Here is a 20,157-nt window from a genome sequence, read left to right on the forward strand (position 1 = left end):
TACCAGGAGTGGCAGGATGACATCCACAACTTTGGTGACCATATGATCTTGTCTCTGCACTTGTGCCTTATGATAAGAAATGTTTTACAGGTGAGAAAATATATTATGAGCATTTGTATGCATGGAAAAATGTTGATTGAATATAATATCTAATAGAATTACCTTATTTATTTCCTGTTAATTTATTTCAGACATACACAGCCGTCAGTGAAGTGATAGAAATCATTGAGAACACAGAGAGGGTGTCCTTTTCCAACAAGGAGAAGATACTTCATGGATATCTTCACTTCGAGGCCCTCACAAAACAAAACTACTCATTCACTTGTGTGTCATGTGGATACAGTCCGGCAGTTGTTGTAATGGATCTTCACAAAAAAGGTGTCATCGGTGTGCCAGGTGAGTTATTTTCTATTTTCTATATCATCATTATCTATTATCTAGAACATTCAAAACTTGTTCTTCTTCAAAATTATATCTGATGAATATATGAATATATATATATATATATATATATATATATATATATATATATATATATATCTGATATCTGATATATCTTTTGAAGTATTTTCATACCTGATATGGTGCAGTATAAGTTTAAAATCAGTTTATCGCAACTGGTAAACAGCAGAGCAGACACAAGATTTTATAGTTTCCTTTTGTTGGTTTGGTAAATTTAAACATTTTTAAGACTGTGTGTAAGAGAATATTTTTGATTAAATTCTAATTCTATTTTACTCTTATATGTAACCTTTAAATGAAGCTCTGTCACCTTTGAATGAACCCAGTGTGCTTATTAACACGTGCCTCTGAATGCATTCTCAGATATTTAAAACAGTCCGCAGCTTGTTAGAATTTCAACTTAGGCAGTGTTTGATGTAAGACAGATTTGAATTGTCCTGTGTGAAAGAAATTGTTTTATTCTTATCATTGTCTAAATGTATTTTAAAATGCTAATCCTAGCTGTAGCCTACAGATGACCTTTTCACCTTTTAGGAACAAATGTTAAGTGCCTTCTCCTGCTTCTTTTCCCAAGCTAAGATGAAAGGGTTTTACAATACACTGCCTCCAGCAGGAAGGCAGGATGCTGATTGAATGTAAACATCCTCCTTAACCAAGGGGTGTAAAGGCATAAATAACATGTTGACCCCGAGACAAACGCAGAAAGCAGAGGCCTCTGAGATAATGATCACCAAGAAACTCAGGACATGTGACATGTCCTGACCATTGCTTTGAAGGTGGCTTGACCAGCCCTATAAAACCCTTGGGTCAGTTCGGCGGAACACTCTGACAGTCTTCCCTACATGCCTGTGCACCGCGTGTATCTTTCTGAGTTATGTTAATAAATACTTGTGTTAACTTTGAAAAGTGTCTGCTCTTCCTTCGGATTCAACATTTTGCCACAACACTGTGTTTCAGTAGGAGAGAAGTAGTGAAGAGACTATGGGTATAAAGGTTAATTTTAGTTTTTTTTTACTCTCTCTTCGTTATTATTTTGCACCATATTCTTGTTTATAGTTTTACCATCTTCATAAAGTAAGACCGACACAAATTTTGATTTGTGTGGACAACAATTGAAGTAGTTGCACACAATTAAAAAACTGTGTTGCTCCTTGGTCCATTACAACAACATGGAACAACAGTTCTTCACCCTGTAGTCTTCATACAAAGAATTGGGTTTTGAACTAAACGGCAGCTGTTTTAACATTCAGTGTTTTATCCAAAATGAATATTAAAATCTGATAATTTAGCTGAATGGATATCAACAAAAATACAAAAATATAACGACTCTTATATAATGGCACATTCAGTAATATATTTTTCTGTCAATTACTTAACTGGTTTACATTTTTTCTGTGGATATAAACTATGAACTTTTTTTGTTTTTATTAGTAAGTGAAATCCAAAGCCCCCCGGATCAATATGACGGTCATGTGGACATATTGGACTTCTGGAATGCTGTGGATAGAGAAGTACTTAGTCGTGGTGTCATTCATTCAGTCATCTTCCAGACCGCTTCTTCCCTTTCGGGGTCGCGGGGGTGCCGGAGCCTATCCCGGCTACTGATGGGCGAAGGCGGGGTACACCCTGGACAGGTCGCCAGTCTGTCGCAGTAGTCGTGGTTTGATTCCAGGTAAGCCATGTTGAAATACTCAGCAAAAAGTAATCTCTTTTTTTTTGCATTTTGGGGGCTAAAAAGGGTTCAATTTCTGCTACTACTCATACCATTTAATTCCAAAGTTGGTAGGAAGAACCCCTTCGTTGTGCTCCCAAGCTATCATCACTGGTCACCATGGATTGGCCCACAGACCAGACAGTCAAATTCACTCTTGAACACTGAATATGAAAAAATTCAAATGCCCAAGGGGTCAAATGAAGAGGACTATGACCTGATCAATGAAGAGCGTCTTTCTGAAGAACTTTTGAACCTAAAGGTGAATTAATTTATGCAAAATCCAACTGCTGTCAAAAAAGGATTATGATGTACAGACCGGATTCTTAACAATAATTACTCAAATGTCTGTTCAACACAGATGCAGGAAATAAGAGCACTTTGCAAACAGTGCAGTGTGGACAGCAAAGGCTCTAAAATGGATCTAGTCCTTAGACTGTGGGAGAAGATGTCCACTAGATCAAACTACAACAAAGTGTTTGAGAAGGTTTAGGGCGCCTCAGGTATGTTAAAGTAAAGCTTATTTGAAAATGAATTTTGCCTTTACTACTTTTGATATGGTCATACAATTTGTTGAGTATCCTAATAAGTTTCTGTAAAATGTAAAAAATGTCCATACACATAGAATCTTGTTTTTTTTCTGATGAAGGTTTTGATTTGGACTACTAATATTGGTCATGTCTCCATTATTTCTGAAATTTTGCAAATTGGAATTTCGATAATAAATTCTCCTAATGGAAACACCACAATTTCGAATAAACTGGCATTTTTCGAAAAAAAAAAAGTTTTTGTGCTTAGAGGAGGTGATGTTTGGGGTGTATCAAAATTGACATTTTTCGCAGAACTGTAATGGAAACACCTTTTTCAAAATAAATGCGCTTCTCGCAGTGTCTGCTCTGAGCGCTGCACAGCCAGCGCACCGAGAGGTCCAACATCATCACAGCTCTTTAGAAAGCGCAGCAGCTCCTCCTCCTAATTTCCTCATCGCTTCATCTGCAGCCGCACTTTTGCAGCTTGGAGCCTGAAGTCTCATGAGTGCGAGAGCAGTGACAGAAACTTGAATAGATGTTGTCATGTTTTCAAACTGAAAAAAAAAGTCCAGATGCTTTCCTGTTAGAATGTTTTTTCTTTTAACCGCTGAACAGACTTCTCTCTCTTCTGAGTCAAGCTGCGCTGCACGCGCGCCCCAGGCTGAGCTGTGACGTCACCCAAATGCTCCCTTTAAATGAATCAAATAAAAAAAAATACTTGTTCTTGTTCATCTTTGTGTTTTTAATGACTTATCGTGTAAGTTGGTTTGTGCTTTATCGCAAAATGATGATTTAATAGAAACTGGGTCATTTCAATACAACGTTTTTCAGAAATTCCTAGAATTTCGATAAAGTTTTGCGCAAATGTGTAATGGAAATGCAGCTATAGACATCATTAGTATTTTGGTCTCTTTTCTTATAGGTGGGTGGGCTGTCATCACATGTCCGTGTGGAGTTGTTTACTCCGTGAAATTTAACCTCAGAGCGGAGAGTCCACATGACTTTGTTGACATGTTGCTGTCGTGGAAGCACAATGTTGTTGTGTATGACTATGCATGGGGACTGGCATCGCCTGCTAACCGCAGGTAGCCAGGAATCTTTGGATCTTTTAATGGAAGGTTACTGGATCCAACCCCACAGAACATCCAGCAGGCCTCAGAGGGCAAGGTTGTTGTGAACATGCCGTGGCTGAGAAGTCCCAAGATGCCAGCTGACAAGGACGGTCACCCACTCACTAGATCCTCACAGCATTTTGCCTTAAAGGATGTGTTCCATCAGGGCAACAGCAAAGACAGAACCGACATTCTTAGAAAGCTTGAGCTTGTGCCTGACCTTGCTGGACTTGTCAACAGTCAGTGTGTAGAGCAGTTGTTCTCAGGAATGAGGAAAAACAACTACTTTTTGAAAATGACAACCCCATCAACTCATATATTTCTACAAAGAAACATACTCCACCACTACAATATGGCAAAAAACCAGAAGGCTATGGTCCAGTACAGCCAGGCTGTTCCTTCAACTGGGAAGATGCAGACAGACATCCATGGGAGGGTTGTCTTAGGTATGACATTTTATTAAATGTTCATGTGTTTTGCCATGTTTTTTTCCCTCTTGTAAATTTACACAAGTACAAAAATGTATATTTTTTTATAGCTCCTGCCCGGGCTGGGACACAGAAGGGAACCTCTGCCAATGACCAAAAAGAAGAACCTGAAGAGCCTCAGGAGTGTGAGTCAATGCTATTTACATATTGTTTTACAAAGAAAGTTGACATTTTTCAATAAATTTCTGTTTAAATATTATCATTTATAGTAAACGTCATGAAAGTGCAGAGAGATGTCACTCTTCTTCATGGTCTAGAACCGCACATTGCATGCTGGGGCCAAGAACTTGTGGATGAACAGGAACTAATGGTAGAGTACACATTTGGTTACCTTCCACAGTCGCCGGTAACACCCCCCCACACACACACACACACCACTGTAGACCTTCGTCACGGGAAACAATTTGTCCTGACCACCTATCCGAGGCCAAAACACATTGGCAAACTTTTCTTTTTTTTCCACTAGTTGACCCAGGTCCTGAATAACACTAAGAATCCAAGAGACCACATTGCAATGGTAAACAACTTTATTTTGACTCGCTCTTACTTTTGGAGTCTGGGTTTGGAACGGGATGTTGATGGGACGGTAGGCATAGAGAATGCACTGTTATAATTAATCTTAAAAAATATTAGTATTTTAAAAATCCAAACTTTGTGTCTATGTACTCTTCTAGATTCACACCTCCTCTCCCCTGGGCCCTGGAGGACACTTAGTGGAAATGATGTTCCGTTCTGATATGTCATTACATCAGCAATAGTTTTCAATTTGCTTGCCATCCTTTAATCAAAACATCTTTTTCACACCCCAGGGTCTGAGAAAGCAAGGGTGCTCAAACAACTGTGGCCTCTTTGTTATAATGGTAAGACCATGGCTGTTCTAGTAGTTATTATTGTGAAGCAAGAGTGTTCAGAGAAGCTATTATCAATGTGTAGCATTTAAAAGGATGCATGAACTAAGAGATGGACGGAAATCAGTTTGGTAATGATTTAATTTTTTTTAAATGATTCAATTAGATTCTCAACCAAAAATGACTTGGAACTAAGTAAACCAAGGGTTAGAAATAGTCAAGTTTATTGAACTTTCCCTTCAATAAAGAACAATACACTATTTACTAAACTTTATCGCAATAGCTGTGTTTCCATTAACTATGAAATTGCACAAATTAGATTTTTGATAATATATTATTTTAATGGATACACCACAATTTTGAAAAACAAATTTTCATTTATCAAAAAAAAAGTTTTTGCACTTAGAGGAGGTGGTTTTTGGGGCATATCGATATGGAAATTTTTTGCAAAACTAATGGAAACACTTTTTTTCCAATTAAATGCACTTCTTGGTAGGAACTGACTACCCTCAGTACTGCATAGCCAGCGCCATAAGAGATCCCACAGTATCACAGCTCATTATAAGTTGCCTATCATATGGAATCATACAACTCCTCCTTAAAATCACCATTATTTTCTCATTGTTTCATCCACAGCCATGCTTTTGCAGCTTGCAGCCTGAATAAGATGGAAATGTCTCCTTTGATGAGAATGACAGAATGGATCTCGTGTTTTCAAACAGAAAAAAAGGGTCCAGCTGAGTACTTGTTAGAATGGACATTTTTTTGACAGGTCTCTCACGTGAATCTGAAGGTGCTTACTCACTGGTTGCGTAAACAATGCGCTCTTCGCGGGTTCACCAACATGTGCTCAGTTGTACACATGTGGGGCACATGCTGCACTGATGTGATGTCACCCAAATGCTCCTTTTTAGTGAATCAAATAAAAAAAGACTCTTGTTCTCATCCATCACCATGTTTATCGTGCAAGTTGGTTTGTGTTTATTCACATAATTATGGTTTAATGCAAACGGTGTCATTGTGAAATTGTGTTTTCTCAACATTTCTAGAATTTCGATAAATTTGTGAGCATATGTGCAATGGAAGGACGGCTAGTGTCAATAGTTATGGTGCAAATGTTGCCAATGCTTCCGCCCCGTGACAGAGACAAAGACTGAATAAATGTGTGCTTTGTTTAGATAAGGAGGGGTGAGTGAGATGAAAAACAATCATTTATGATTAGGAAGAAACACAGAAAGACGGGTATGGGGAAGTAATTTTTTTGAAACAAGAGCCTTTAATTTTGACAAATGATTTTATTTTGCCATTTACTTTTTTTAATTCAAAAGCAGGATAAAGTTATTATTGTATCCCCTTATGCTATATAACTGGCAGCAAGGCAGTTAACATACATAAACTGATTTGCAGCAATGCAACTCTGGAGAAGGGAGCGGGAAGTACAAGGATTGTAACATTCACAAATATGAAATGAATGCTTGGGATGTGTAGAAAATATATTAACATGTACTTTTTTGATTTTCAGTACGCTCTGTATTGTCATGGGGGCCAAATGTGATTTCAGGAGTTATGTGTAAATTGTGATCAGTTTGTGCTTGGTGAATACAAGGCATTTTTGGGTGCTTACACAAACAGAATGTGTATGTAGTTCTTCAAAGGAAAACATGCCGCAAATAAGAAGATGGTGGTGTCTTCTTCTAATAACCAACTTTCCAATGCCGTAAATGCTTTTTATATGATCCAACTTTTGTAATACCTTTTTTTTAACTATATTTTTTACTGAAAACCCTGTGATTTACTTATGAAGTGTTAATAGTGAATGTTTATTGTCATTAAATCACCAAGGTCTGAACAAGCCAGAATGCTGGCCAGAAAGAGGCGTTGGAACGAGCGGAAACTACAGGTAGGAGGAGGTTTTTTAATTTATAAGGCTTGTATTTAGGCACTTGTTTGACTGTTGTTGATCCTTCTTCAAATTTCAGGACGCAGAGGATGCTCGCCTGAAGAAGATGCGTTCCGAATCCATCTCATTCGGTACTTCTGAATGTAGAGTTGTTGTACACATGTACATAAATTGTTGTTCACTGTTGAAATTACTTAGGGTGACCTTAGATTCCCCTTCAAATATAATATAATATTGTATAATAGTTTAAGATGTGCAATGACCTATTTCTTTTTAGTGTAATTTATTTATATTCCCTATTCTATTCCCTTTGTAGAAGAAGGTGACCTGAAGACCAGCGGCGTGACCGGAAGGATTGTATGCAGCCTTTTTTCCTCACTGTTATGTGCCATCTTCAGTATCTACTTTAAGAATTGCCTTTTTTCTGTGCAGGAACAAGAAGCTTTACTTCACGACACCATGAAGGCAGCCAAATAGTGCAGAACTCAGTCATTCAAAGGTAGACATTCCCTGCCAGATGTTGTAAAGATGGACGAAAGAGAACAAAAGGAAACTCTCCAAGAACTCCAACACTGTGAAGATGAGGACCGATCCATGGAGCTGAGGGAGCCGTTCATGTTTTCTTTTCAGCTGAAGAGTGACTTTGAAGTGTTTTGTGCCGAAATTATGGATGTGAAAAACCTAAAGGTTTATGTCTGTTTTGAGGAGTAATAAATCCTAGTTTTTGCCATTTGTTTCTTGACTTTCTTTGGTCTACATTTTTAATGCTATATGACTTTGGCATTACAATGCTAGTTATTTCAATCTGCCTGTGAGATCATGGTTATGTGTGTAGTATGGGATGAGGGGTTTTACTAGCCACTTCTAACTGATCTGAGACAATGCACTTCTTGAGTTGCATGTGAACTGAGCTGAGAAGCAGTTTAAAAGCCAAAGCAATTTGTGAAACCTGGGTGTAATATAGTATGTATTTTATCTTGGGATTTATTTTTTTATACATACCAGTAAAGCATTGATCAATAAATTACAGCCACATTTGTCAACTTGAACTTTATTTCCTGAAGACAACACATTTACCACTCTGGTTTGTTCAGTCTGTCTATCTTGTCCCTCTTGCCATATATAATCTAGAATTGAGAATTTTCTAAAGAAATAAATAGCAAGAGTGTACATATAAAGGCTGATATTATTCGCACATATTTACATGTGACCAGGCACCTAGCAAGGTGCGTGACATCTGTTCTCCGCATTTGGTCCATCCCCCGGAAGAAAGGTGACCTCATAGATCATAAAATATAAACGGTATAGGGTAGGGGTGAGCTCCAGACAACCACGCTCAGAAATTCTGCCTTCCTCCTCTGGGTCCATGCGGCAAAGAAAACAGTTCAACACTGGCTACACATATTTAGAAAATTACGTGCACGTCACTTTCAATCCTACATCTAATGAACTATTTTTCTCTACATTGGGGCGCCTTTAAATAATGAAATTAATTAATTCATCACCTGAATCCAGTAGGTGGCAATGTTGCTAGCGCAAATGGGTAAAATGCGAAGAAGAAGACGGCAATTTTGGTGACGAAGAAGAACATCATGCTGTGGTCGTGCCTCAACGTGGGCGGAGTTAAACGTTTAACTCCGCCCACGTTGAGGCACGCCCCGGTCTGCAGGCTGCAGCCAGGGGTAGTTGGACCGGTCAGCACAGACCCGGGGGAGGGGCTGACTGGCTATTGTTGTCGCCGCATGGTAAAGGGAGGTGTGTCACGCTAATTACCTTCCCTGCGCAACGAGTGACACTGGAACTGGAAAGCCTGTTTTGTCTCAAACAGGTCTCATTCATGTCTAGGAGACATAAATGAGACAGAAACGAGATCTCATCTTCAATTTTGCTTTGCTATGGGCTCTTCTACTATATTGTTTGTGTATTTGTCAGGATGATCGTTCTTGACCAGGAGTTGTGCGTATATTGTGTGTGATTGTGAAAAATGTGTCATTAGTCAAGCAAATAATAAAGTTTTGCTTTATTTTAGTGATGTACGATATTGAATTTTTACAACCGATACCGATATCCAATATTTTCCGTGCTCTTGTAGCCGATACCATTCCATGATCTCTTTCCAGTTTTGCAACCCCCAGCACATCCCAGAGTTCAGGCCTTGTCAGCAACAGCTCCCACAGAAACATCACAAACACAAATAAAGAGAAGTAATCGATCAAATCCGGACGGACTAACAGCTACTCCAATTTTTAATAGCAGAACAAGTACCAGTCCCTCCACATGTCCCAAAAGACAACAAGGAGATGTATTTCTTTGGACTCAGCCATCTCTCTACATTAAACAGACTGTGTCATAGCTCACAAACAACCGCTCAATTACACATATTACAGTATCTTGCAGGCTTGGAAAAATCAGAAATGACCCAAGCGCGGGGAGTCGCCCAGCTTGGCTCTCCTGCACTGTGATGTTTTATTAGTTTTTACCGAAACAATAATAAAAAGCCCCTAATTTTTTTCTGTCTCGAGTTAACGCGTAAAAGCCGTCAAAACTCAGTCTCACAAACAGCGGAGTCACCTGTCATGCAGCCCCCCCCCTCCCATTAAAATGTTTGACAGGCAGCAAACAGCGAATTTGCCGCGCGTGAAAAAAACAAGCCCAACCCTATCCAGCAGACACACTTGAATTATCGTGTGATTTTATGATGACTCACACGCCCTGCTTGGCCATCATTGGCTGCAAATGATCCCGCTACACCGCTTGTCCAGTCAGCGCTGCAGGGAATTTAGTGCGCGCTCAGCAGTCAACGTGTGACTGTCGTTGTGGTACGTCGTGTGGTTTCTTTAATATTTTGTTCATTATATGTCGAGCAAAAGAAGAAAGTGGTCGGATGAATATGTACAACATGGATTCTCATGTATCACAGAACGTGATGGGAGTCAGCGTCCTATCTGCACGATTTGCAACGCCAAGTTAAACAACTCTAGTCTCGCACCGGCAAAACTAAAGGAACACTTCTTGAAGCTGCATGGAGACGGAGAATACAAGAACACAACACTTGCTGAATTCAAGGTGAAGAGAGCCAGATTCGATGAAAGGGCTACTCTGCCTGCTCTTGGATTTGTCCCTGTTTACAAACCGATCCTCACAGCATCGTACGAAGTTGCTTACCTGATCGCAAAGCAGGGCAAGCCACACACCATTGGTGAAACACTCGTGAAACCAGCTGCATTAAAGATGGCGAGTCTGATACTTGGAACAGCGGCCAAAGGTAAATTATCCCAAATTCCCCTTTCAAATGACACTGTCAGTGACAGAATAGAAGACATGAGTAAAGACATCTTGGCTCAAGTAGTCGCAGATCTGATTTCAAGTCCTGCAAAATTTAGCCTTCAACTCGTCGAAACCACAGACGTTTCTGATCTAAGCCAGCTTGCTGTTTTTGTGAGCTATGTGAAAGACGACATGATAAAAGAAGAGTTTTTATTTTGTAAGCCTCTTACAACAACAACGAAGGCAGCGGATGTAAAGAAGTTTGTTGATGACTTCTTCAGAGACAACAGTCTTTCATGGGATATGGTTTCTGCAGTTTGTACAGACGGAGCTCCAGTCATGCTGGGAAAAAAGTCTGGTTTTGGAGCGCTAGTAAAGGCCAATGCACCACATATCATTGTGACGCATTGTATTCTGCACAGACATGTGTTGGCAACAAAAACCTTGCCTCCAAAAATGGCAGAAGTATTAAAAACTGTGGTGGAATGCGTGAACTATGTGCGAAAAAGTGCTCTGAGGCACCGCATCTTCAGTGAGCTGTGTAAACAAATGGGCTCTGAATTCGAGGTACTTCTGCTCCATTCTAATATTTGGTGGTTATCCCGGGGACAGGTGCTGAATCGTGTTTTTGCCTTTCGCATGGAATTGGCCCTGTTTCTGCAAGAACACCAACACTGTCATGCAGATCACTTCAAAAATCCTGAGTTTATTCTCATTTTAGCGTAGATGGCAGATATATTCGCAGCACTCAATCAGCAGATGCAGAGTGGTGGAGTCAATATCATGGAAGCAGAAGAACACCTGACAGTTTTTCAGAAAAAGCCGTGGTGCAGTGGTAGGGCGGTCAACTCCTGATCGGAAGATGGTGGGTTCGATTCCCGCCTTGCCCGCCCATGGATTGAATTGTCTTTGGGCAAGACACTGAACCCCGAATTGCCTCTGGTGGGAGGTTGGCGCCAGTGTTTGGCAGCGGAGCCACCACCAGTGTGTGAATGTGTGTGTGAATGGGTGAATGGGTCTGTGACTGTGAAGCGCTTTGGGCCCTCCAAGGAGGGTAGAAAGCGCTATACAAGTATACGCCATTTAATGGGGTGGACCCCACATTCTTTTTCTTCTCTGGCAATACCTTTTACGCAACAGGTAGGGCAACGACTTTCCTCCTGTTTACTCAAACTGGGAAACAAGAAGAGAAAATTAATTAAATGTGTTGAAGGCATACATAAAGAAATACCTATGTCAACGGTAAGCTATAAAAACATCAGAAAGGTTTGATTACAATTACAATCATTGTTATATTTTAGTCAACAAAAAATTTCATAATAATCTTGTTCTTGGTGAAAATGTAGGGGACAGAAAGATGAAAACGCATTGTCTCTGCCACATTTAAGTAAATCAATGAAGTTAATATATTAACTATCAGGCAAAAGTAGACAAATTAAAAACACAAAAGAAACAAACATTAAAAGCAACAAACAAATAAACCAAATACCTCAGAATTTTTTTATTTAACCCATTCCCTTCGACCCTATAATTATAGATTTAAGTTTTGATGTCATAAATAAATCACGATCATCCTTCCAACTCAGAACCATGTCTGAACACACACCGGCAGGTTGCCCTACGGTAGGGCGGTCGACTCCTGATCGGAAGCGAGCGAGATCGACTCCAGCCTTGCCCGTCCATCTGTTGAAGTGTCCTTGGACAAGACACTGAACCCCGAATTGCCTCTGATGGGAGGTTGCACTGCGCAAAAACCCCCAGAATCCGGAGAGATTTTTCTTTGGATATCTTCAAACATAAATGGGTCTGTGACTGTGAAGCGCTTTGGGCCCTTGAAGGAGGGTAGAAAGCGCTATACAAGTATACGCCATTTACCATTTACTTAAATGCCCTTCTCTTTGTGTGTCTCATGAACAGATAAATTAAAGAAATTGTAGACCTACTAACTACATTCATTCTTTTTAATAGAAACATGGGGCAATATTTTTAGGATATTAACTTACCCAGAATGGCAAAATCAACAACAAAAAATAAAAAAGCTCTAGCAGAATAGTGTCGACCGCCGCTGAAAAATGCATGTTTGGTGTGAATTGCAGGAGAGAGAGAGCGGAAATTCTGTGTATTTTCAAGTAAAATCAGCTTTTCACAATAAAACACCGCGATTAAGAAATGCGATCAGGTTTTTGTATCTGAACAGACTGTAGTGATGAAAATAAACACACAATCGCAATACGCACACATGTGCGCGCGAGAACAGACACACACACACAAGTTTAAGATATGGGCAGACTCCAGAGCGGGGCATGGGCTGGGTTTTGGATGTAAAAGAACGAGAAACCCGCAATTAGCAACATTAAACTGAGATTATGCTACTGCTACAAAACAATTATATTTATAGGGCTGATATGAATTCTCTCCTTCTCCCTTCCCCTTAGCCCTGCTTCGTTTATCCCTCCGTGCTTGCTCCAAACGGAGGGTGATGAAAAAATAGTGTCTAATATTTCGGAGATGACTTTTGTTCAATGACCTCACTAACAATTGCTGGTCCGCTAGCATTAACGCGGCGCTTCCAGTGGTTCAATATCCATAACAACTGTAGTTTTATGACTTTAAAAAGGTTACACTACAACATAAAGTCATTTCTTACATTTAGATGTAAACTTCTGTGGTTCAAAGCGCACCAAAGGGAAGAAAAGAGTTTCTTAGCGCGATGCGGTTTACTCTTGCAATAGCGGACCCCTCTGTTTTAGGTGTGAAACTTAAAAAATAATAATTCCGGACAGGACTTTGACTTCAACTGCCACTTAAAATCAAGGGCTAAGGGAGAGGGAGAAGGGTAGTATTCGGATCGAGCCATAGTGTAAACACAGAACAATAAACATACAAATATTTAAGTTTTTGGGTGTTTTACCTGGAAAAGGGAAACCTGGAAAACTGTTTCTTTTAGAAATAAATCGTCAGACAAGTTCTTTTAAACATTTATTTTTCTCAAACATTAAAACAAAATTTGGAGAGCAAACAAATAAAACATGGAAAATAAAAAACACTTTAACTTCAAAATCAAGTCAGCCTGCTTAAAGGAGCAAACGTGCATAAAATAGTGTTTCACTAAATAACTATTTTAACTACTGACTGTAACATATACCCAAGTACTGATATTTCAACATATGAACGTGAGTTCAGTACATGCTAAACTTGTACCCGCCACTGATTGTCTGCAGAATATTGCTTTCAATGTCGCTGTAAGTGACATAATGCTGTGTAGGGAATGTTATTGCAGCTGCACAGGCATTTACAGTTGGATAGCAAAAGCGCGAGTCACAGTCATGCTCAGTTTTGAGTTTTAATTTGAAGGCCTTCTTTTCAGGCAGAGGCTTCCTCTCAGTTGTCCCAAGTCCAGCTTGACACTAACTTGCATCTGTATGTATTCCCTCTGCTTGGCAGTCTTCTAATAAAGACAATTCAAAGAAAAGTTAGTAATTGAATAATATTTACCATTATCTTTAAGGTCCTGCAAGAAATCTCACAGGACGTTAATGATTTTTATTTTTTTCTGCTGTCTAACAGATCCTTCTTCACTGAATTAAGGAAAAGGAGCTCTCAAAAGTTAGTCTGCATCCACCTTTGTCATTGTTAAGAAAGTTTATCTCAATACAATGTTGCAAAATAAAGTATTTCTGATGAAAACTATTAATATTGTCATTCTTGTTTTCATAATTAATGTAGAACTGCTAAATTCCACGTAGCACACATTTTTTCCTTAAAAAAAGGCCGCATTTTAATTTGCGATTAATCGCAAGTTAACTCCAGAAATGTGATTAATCGCGATTAAAAAATGTAATCACCTGACAGCTCTAATATATATATCTTGATGTAGACATACATACAGTGCAGCTTGGTCGTTTATCTCTAAAATTTGGCAGAGGCAGAATGGTGATGGCTTTTGCGGTGAAATTCGGTCAAGAATGCTGACAACAACACCAGAACCTTTCAGGATTTATTGAAATGATGACATTTAATCTCCATATCAAAAATCCTCTTTGTTTTCATGTGGATCTATTTACCTTTCTGCTGTTGCTCAATAATCCATATTTAGACCAGTTCTTCTAAATCTGGAGGCCGCCTGCACAGTCTGCAGAATACTGAATCGACTCCTGTCGTACCCTGACCTCCATCTCCTCCAGCCTCTGACAAGTCTATGCCAGTCCTGGGCCTTGCCTGCCATACCACCGCCTGTCTGATCAACCCATCACACTGTTGTTTACTAATAAACACTGTAGATGGATCTGATTGCCTCTGACTCATTGCTACATCCCATTTCGTCACTCGCTTTTTCCACCAGGAAATGGTCTGCTCCATTTCTTCTGCAGTCTTCCCAATGTCCCTGTCTGCTTGTGCCATTCTCAGATACGTTCAGTGGCGGGCCGTCAGGGCCTGCAAGGCCTTCTCTGCCAGCCTAAAAATATCTGAATCGCAGACTGATATTAATTATTATTTATTTCCGTGAATACGTATTCTATAATTCCAAATGCTCTGTCTTCGTCCTTTCATTGCTGTCTCCCTGGTTGCGCTGCTTCCAGACGTGTATTTTCCTATTTAAGCATTAACCAATCACATTGCAGCACCATTTGTTGCTAGGGTCAAAGAAATCTGCCCGGAGGCCTTCACAATCAGTTCTGCGGGCCCTGTAGCATAAAATAATTGTCGACCAAACTGTTGCTTCAACCAATCAGATTTGGAGTAGGCGACACCAAGGCCCTCTAGCAGGCGCACGGAAACGTCATGATTTTCACGAGCTTTGATTGGACAGCTCGCAGCTCGCTCTGGTTCTGCTGACGGACACAGGTGCCGAGGAGCGGCGTGTCAGGTTTGAAGATGTTACCAGTGGAAAGCGTCTCATCGTCTGATTTTTGGTGGAAAATGAATGTCTGGGTAAAGTTGTGGCACAGTTTTGTCTGGCACGGGTAAAGGAGTTCCGTGACTCCATTGAGCGGGAGTGAAGCTGAAATCTACGAGGCCCCTGAATGCACCGTGGGCGCTCCCAGCGCACGAAGGGGTGCAGAGCAAAATCTTCGCGCGCACTACCGACAATATTATTTTCCAAACACAGACCAGATTTCAAGATCACAAAAACTGATGTTTGTCTCCCTCCTGGACCACAAGAGGCTTCAGGGATACCAGAACAATTCCCGCATGCAGCCTTTTCCAGCTTATCACAGCCACGGAACACTTTCTATCTGCGAAACGAACGGATTCTGCACGACAGAGTGATTGAAATCTTCTTGAGGAAAGAAAGGATGGATTTTGTGTACAAATAATCTGGATTTTTGATGAGTAAAATTTTGCTATCTCCCTACATAATATTGAAATTTTATCAGGTTATTTTTTATGCTTTTGGTGTGTGTGTGGCAGTTGTACCTGCAGTAGAAGTTTTATTGCCATAAAATAGTTAATGAGGGTTGGATTGATTCAGATGGAGCACTACTGAAGGCCTAGGTGGGAAATGCACGGCCCGCCACTGGATACGTTTAGGATCCATCTCAACATGTGGAGATTTATCATATGCTCCTATGCCAGCCCGCAAAGTTTGAATGAAAATCCTAATGAAATTAGGTCATTTAAAATAAAGCATCTTTTATGGTTATAAAAAGACCAAATTAGTAAAGTTTAAGTGTCAGCTGCAGCTTCAGTCAGTATGTATGGCGCAGGGCAGTTTTACTTTTTCTTACCGAAGAAGCATTGAAAGCCCATACACACAGAAAAATGAAATCATATAATAGACATGACTGAAAATTATTTGAATATTATTTTTAATTTTACAAGGTATATTTTATTTTACTAATATATTATACAGGGCTGCACGGTGGCGCAGTGGTTAGCGCTCTTGCCTCACAGCGAGAAGGCCCCGGTTCGAATCCCGGCTGGGACCTTTCTGTGTGGAGTTTGCATGTTCTCCCCGTGCATGCGTGGGTTTTCACCGGGGACTCCGGCTTCCTCCCACCGTCCAAAAACATGCTTCATAGGTTAATTGGTGACTCTAAATTGCCCCTAGGTGTGAATGTGTGTGTGATTGAGGCCCTGAGACAGACTGGAGACCTGTCCAGGGTGTACCCCGCCTTCGCCCATCAGTAGCCGGGTTAGGCTCCGGCACCCCCGCGACCCCGAAAGGGAAGAAGCGGACAAGAAGATGGATGGATGGATAATACATTATACATTACTGGTTAGTGAAGCATTAAGAGAAGAAAAGAAGATGGCAGCAAAGGGAAGCAACATCATAAAACAACCAGGTTTAAATAGCAAACTAGAATGGGCGGGGCCTGTCTACACACACACTCTGTGGTTACACACATACCTGTTGGCCAAAATAGTCTCCACATTTAAAAAAGTCAAAATGTACACAATACAACTGCAACTGCAGCTCACACACTTAATCATATAAACCGATACAAATAAATCCTTACATTCTGTCACACATACTAATAGTGCAAAGGTGAGCTTACACCTGTGCTCAGGTGAGTGTTTATGATGTGCAAATGTGGATGATAATGGAACGTACAAAGGGAGACAGCGCCCGGCCATCCCCACGCCAAGACCCCCTGCTGGACCCTCGACACCTGCCATTGAGCCATGGAGAGAATCTGCCCGCTGAGCAATCCTGCCAAACACCCAGACCAGGGCACGCAGGGCCAGCGCAGAGGCCCCCCACACCCGGGAGAAGGAAGGCACAGAAGCACAGAGAGTGCAGGCCCCAGTCCAGCCAGAAGAGCAGCCCCCCACGCCAGGAGGGCAAAAGTGAGGGCCCGTTCCCGAAGAGCCTCCCAAGTCCAGAAGAGCAGCCCACCACCCAGCAGTGCCGAGTATCCCCCCGCCCCACCCCAGGTGAGAGCCAGTGCCCCCCAAGGGTGACCCACTCCCATTCCCTGGATGAGTGATGTAACCAAGGCCCGACCAGGCTCACACACCAGTGGAGTTTTTGGAGAGGCCCAATTTTGGAGAGGCCCAGTTCTCGCGCCAGACCCTGTAGTCTGTACGAGTACCTAATGGGACCCCCGCTCCCCACGGAAAGCCCCCCTGACCAGATGGGGCCAACCCGCCCGCTCCTCCCAAGACCCCATGAAGGCAAGTGCTGGCTGGAGCAACGGTTGGCCCCAAGGGGGTTGCCCCACCCCAGTGCCAGAGAGGGACAGACACAAAAGCATTTGACCAAGCTTCATCATCAAGTTCAATCCCAAAGTGTGCCTCCCAATGACATTTGGATTTCTCACTTGTGACAGGGTTCAATAACATTAATTGTACATAACAGAGGGAAAGGAATTTCTTCTTGAATGTGGTATTTTCATTAAATTTGAGATTTTAAATAATAATAAATAACAATATTTCTTTTTAATGTCACATATGTAAAGAATAAGAAAGTGGCCACTTTCAAGAGTTGTTCATAGTAGTTTGTATTTCTTTTCCATGTGGGAGGAGCTGCTCCGCTATTTACATAGCTGTTGGTAGTTTGGGCTGAGGTATCAACCGGCAGACTTTGGAAAGTCAGTCGATGACCATCAAGATGGTTGTGTTACCTCTCGAGCGGGGCAGATCTGTGATGAGGTCTAACGCAATGTGTGACAAGGGGCCCCATAGCATGGGAAGAGGTGGCAGGAGGTGGGTCAGAAGCTGACAGGGAGGGCTTGGATTAAGATTGGGCACCGAAATTTGGTTCCAAATTAGGAACTGTTACGGTTTACTCAGTTTTACCAAAACCAAAAGAAGCTGCTGCAATTGTTTCTTAATATCGCTGTTTTAGTTTCAGTGAAGCTCTATTTGTCTTAGAGACTGTAAATTACTTCTGCTCTTCAGCACGTTGAAGTTCTAGCCAATCCTTCTGCATTTCCTGCGACAGTGGGCGGGCTCAGATAAGACAGGTGACGGGGCGAGCATGAGAGCGTGCAACGCTTGAATGTCTGGCAACATTTCACAGCAAGTCACAAAAGTTTGACAGGTCGCTGCCTTGCATCAGCCAATCAGGAACTCAGCTTTGGGTACTTGACATTTTCAGTGACCCGATCAGCAGGCAAAATACTAATGTAAAACGAGCATTTTATCCAGAACTAAATTTACTAAATCTACTGTACTGGAGGTTTACCAGAGCTTGTCTCTGGCAACTGTTGGGCAAAGGTGGGATACACACTGAACAGATCGCTAAACTGATGCAGCATGTTTACAGCAAGCCAACCAGCCAGCTTCCCAGAGTTCAGCAGTGCCCAGTTGCTCAAAACACCCACAGGCAGACAGCTGCTGCGGGGAGCAGGAGCAGCCTGCTCGGGTCGCCTGTACTGTGATATTTTACTTATTGTTGTTGAGACAATAATAAAAAAAAGGTCCCCTATTTTTCCCCCCTCTCGGGTAAATGCAGGACAGCTTTCAAACGCAGAGACACAAAAACACAGCAAAAATGGCTGTCATCCAGACACACCCCCAGAGCGAGACAGCCCAGGTAATGAGAACATTTTTGAAGAACTTCATTTTTTTGTAAATTTTTGTATAACTCCTCACAATAAATAAACCTAATCTCTCAACAATATTTCTGTCTTCTATTCAATTGAAGTGTGACATATACAGACTCCCACATGCAGCCGTGGTGTCAACCTCAGGATCACATTGTTGACATGTGGCGAGCACGTTGAAAAATTGGCAGGTCACCGGTTTGTGGCCCAGAGGTTAAGGAGCCCTGATTTAATGGGAATAGCCAAGATGCAAAAAAAAAAAATAATAAAATGAAACCCAAAAAGCCAATTTTTGACATGGAAGTCTTAACCATGTGTCAATATGTAATGACTTGGGAATGAGAATGTGTTGACTTGGGAAGATGTAGAAATTAGTTTTTATTACTGAGGTATCGATATTGGCAACAAATAGAAACCAAAACCGAAACAAAGTGTGGAGGTGAGCCCAACTATGTCTAAGCGGTACTTCTGAAACTCTCGCACAACCTAAGGCTCCTTCCCTCCCAGAGAGATGACAGTCCATGTCCCAAAAACCAAGTTCCATGCCTGAGGTTTCTGGCCGCCGAAGCACTCACCTTCAACTGCCACCCAAACCACATTGCACTGGCCACTTCTTAACTCTTCTGCAGGTAGTAGGCCTACTGGAAAGCAATCCTATTTTGGTTCTTTGGGGTTGACCCAACTGGAGCCTGTGGGTGGACCCTGGCAACCTGGTGCTCAGCTACAAGGCCCAACCCCAGGCCTGGCTGGAGATTGGGTCCCCAGTCAGGTCAATCTGGGCAACGTAACGGAAACTTTGATTAAACTTCTCATAAACGGATTTTGAACCACTCTTAGTCTGGCTCGTCACCCAGAACCTGTCTGCCATATGAGACCCTACCAGGGGCAGAAGCCTCAGACAGCATAATTCCTGAGATCACTTGAGCACTCAAACCCCTCTACCACGTTAAGGTGATGGTTCTCAGAGGGGAAAAACATAAGTGAGTTTGGATAAGTGGGAAGAAACTAAGCACTCCCCGAACCGAAAAACTCACACAGGCAAGGGTCTGACAGGCAACAAAGCTACCCAAATAACCTGTGCCACCCTCTTTTTTCTCCATGCTACTCTTTGATGACAAATTTTACCAATTTTCTATTAACTAATATTAACAATATAACATCTGATGATCTAGATTCAAACTTGGGTCTTTACTTTAAAATGTGTGTTTATTATTTTTTCTTAAAGGCATTTTTTCAGTGAGAAGTTAAGTTCTGTTGATACAAGTTAACCATTGAATGACTCTTGGATAGAGGGGGAATGTTTTTTGAATAAATAGAAAAGCCAAATCCAGTTAACTGCCCCCCCCC

At 41.3% G+C, this 20,157-nt stretch overlaps 1 long non-coding RNA gene across 1 annotated transcript; it reads left to right on the top strand.

Annotated features, from left to right (window-relative positions):
• Positions 1–7,135: 7,135 nt before the first annotated feature.
• Positions 7,136–7,781, top strand: LOC118599469. Its single transcript, XR_004948846.1, has 3 exons — positions 7,136–7,182; positions 7,368–7,408; positions 7,484–7,781. It is a non-coding gene; the product is annotated as an uncharacterized LOC118599469 (long non-coding RNA).
• The last annotated feature ends 12,376 nt before the right edge of the window (positions 7,782–20,157 follow it).

The sequence above is a fragment of the Oryzias melastigma genome, linkage group LG12, assembly GCF_002922805.2.
Source record: "Oryzias melastigma strain HK-1 linkage group LG12, ASM292280v2, whole genome shotgun sequence".
Taxonomy (NCBI): Eukaryota; Metazoa; Chordata; class Actinopteri; order Beloniformes; family Adrianichthyidae; genus Oryzias; species Oryzias melastigma.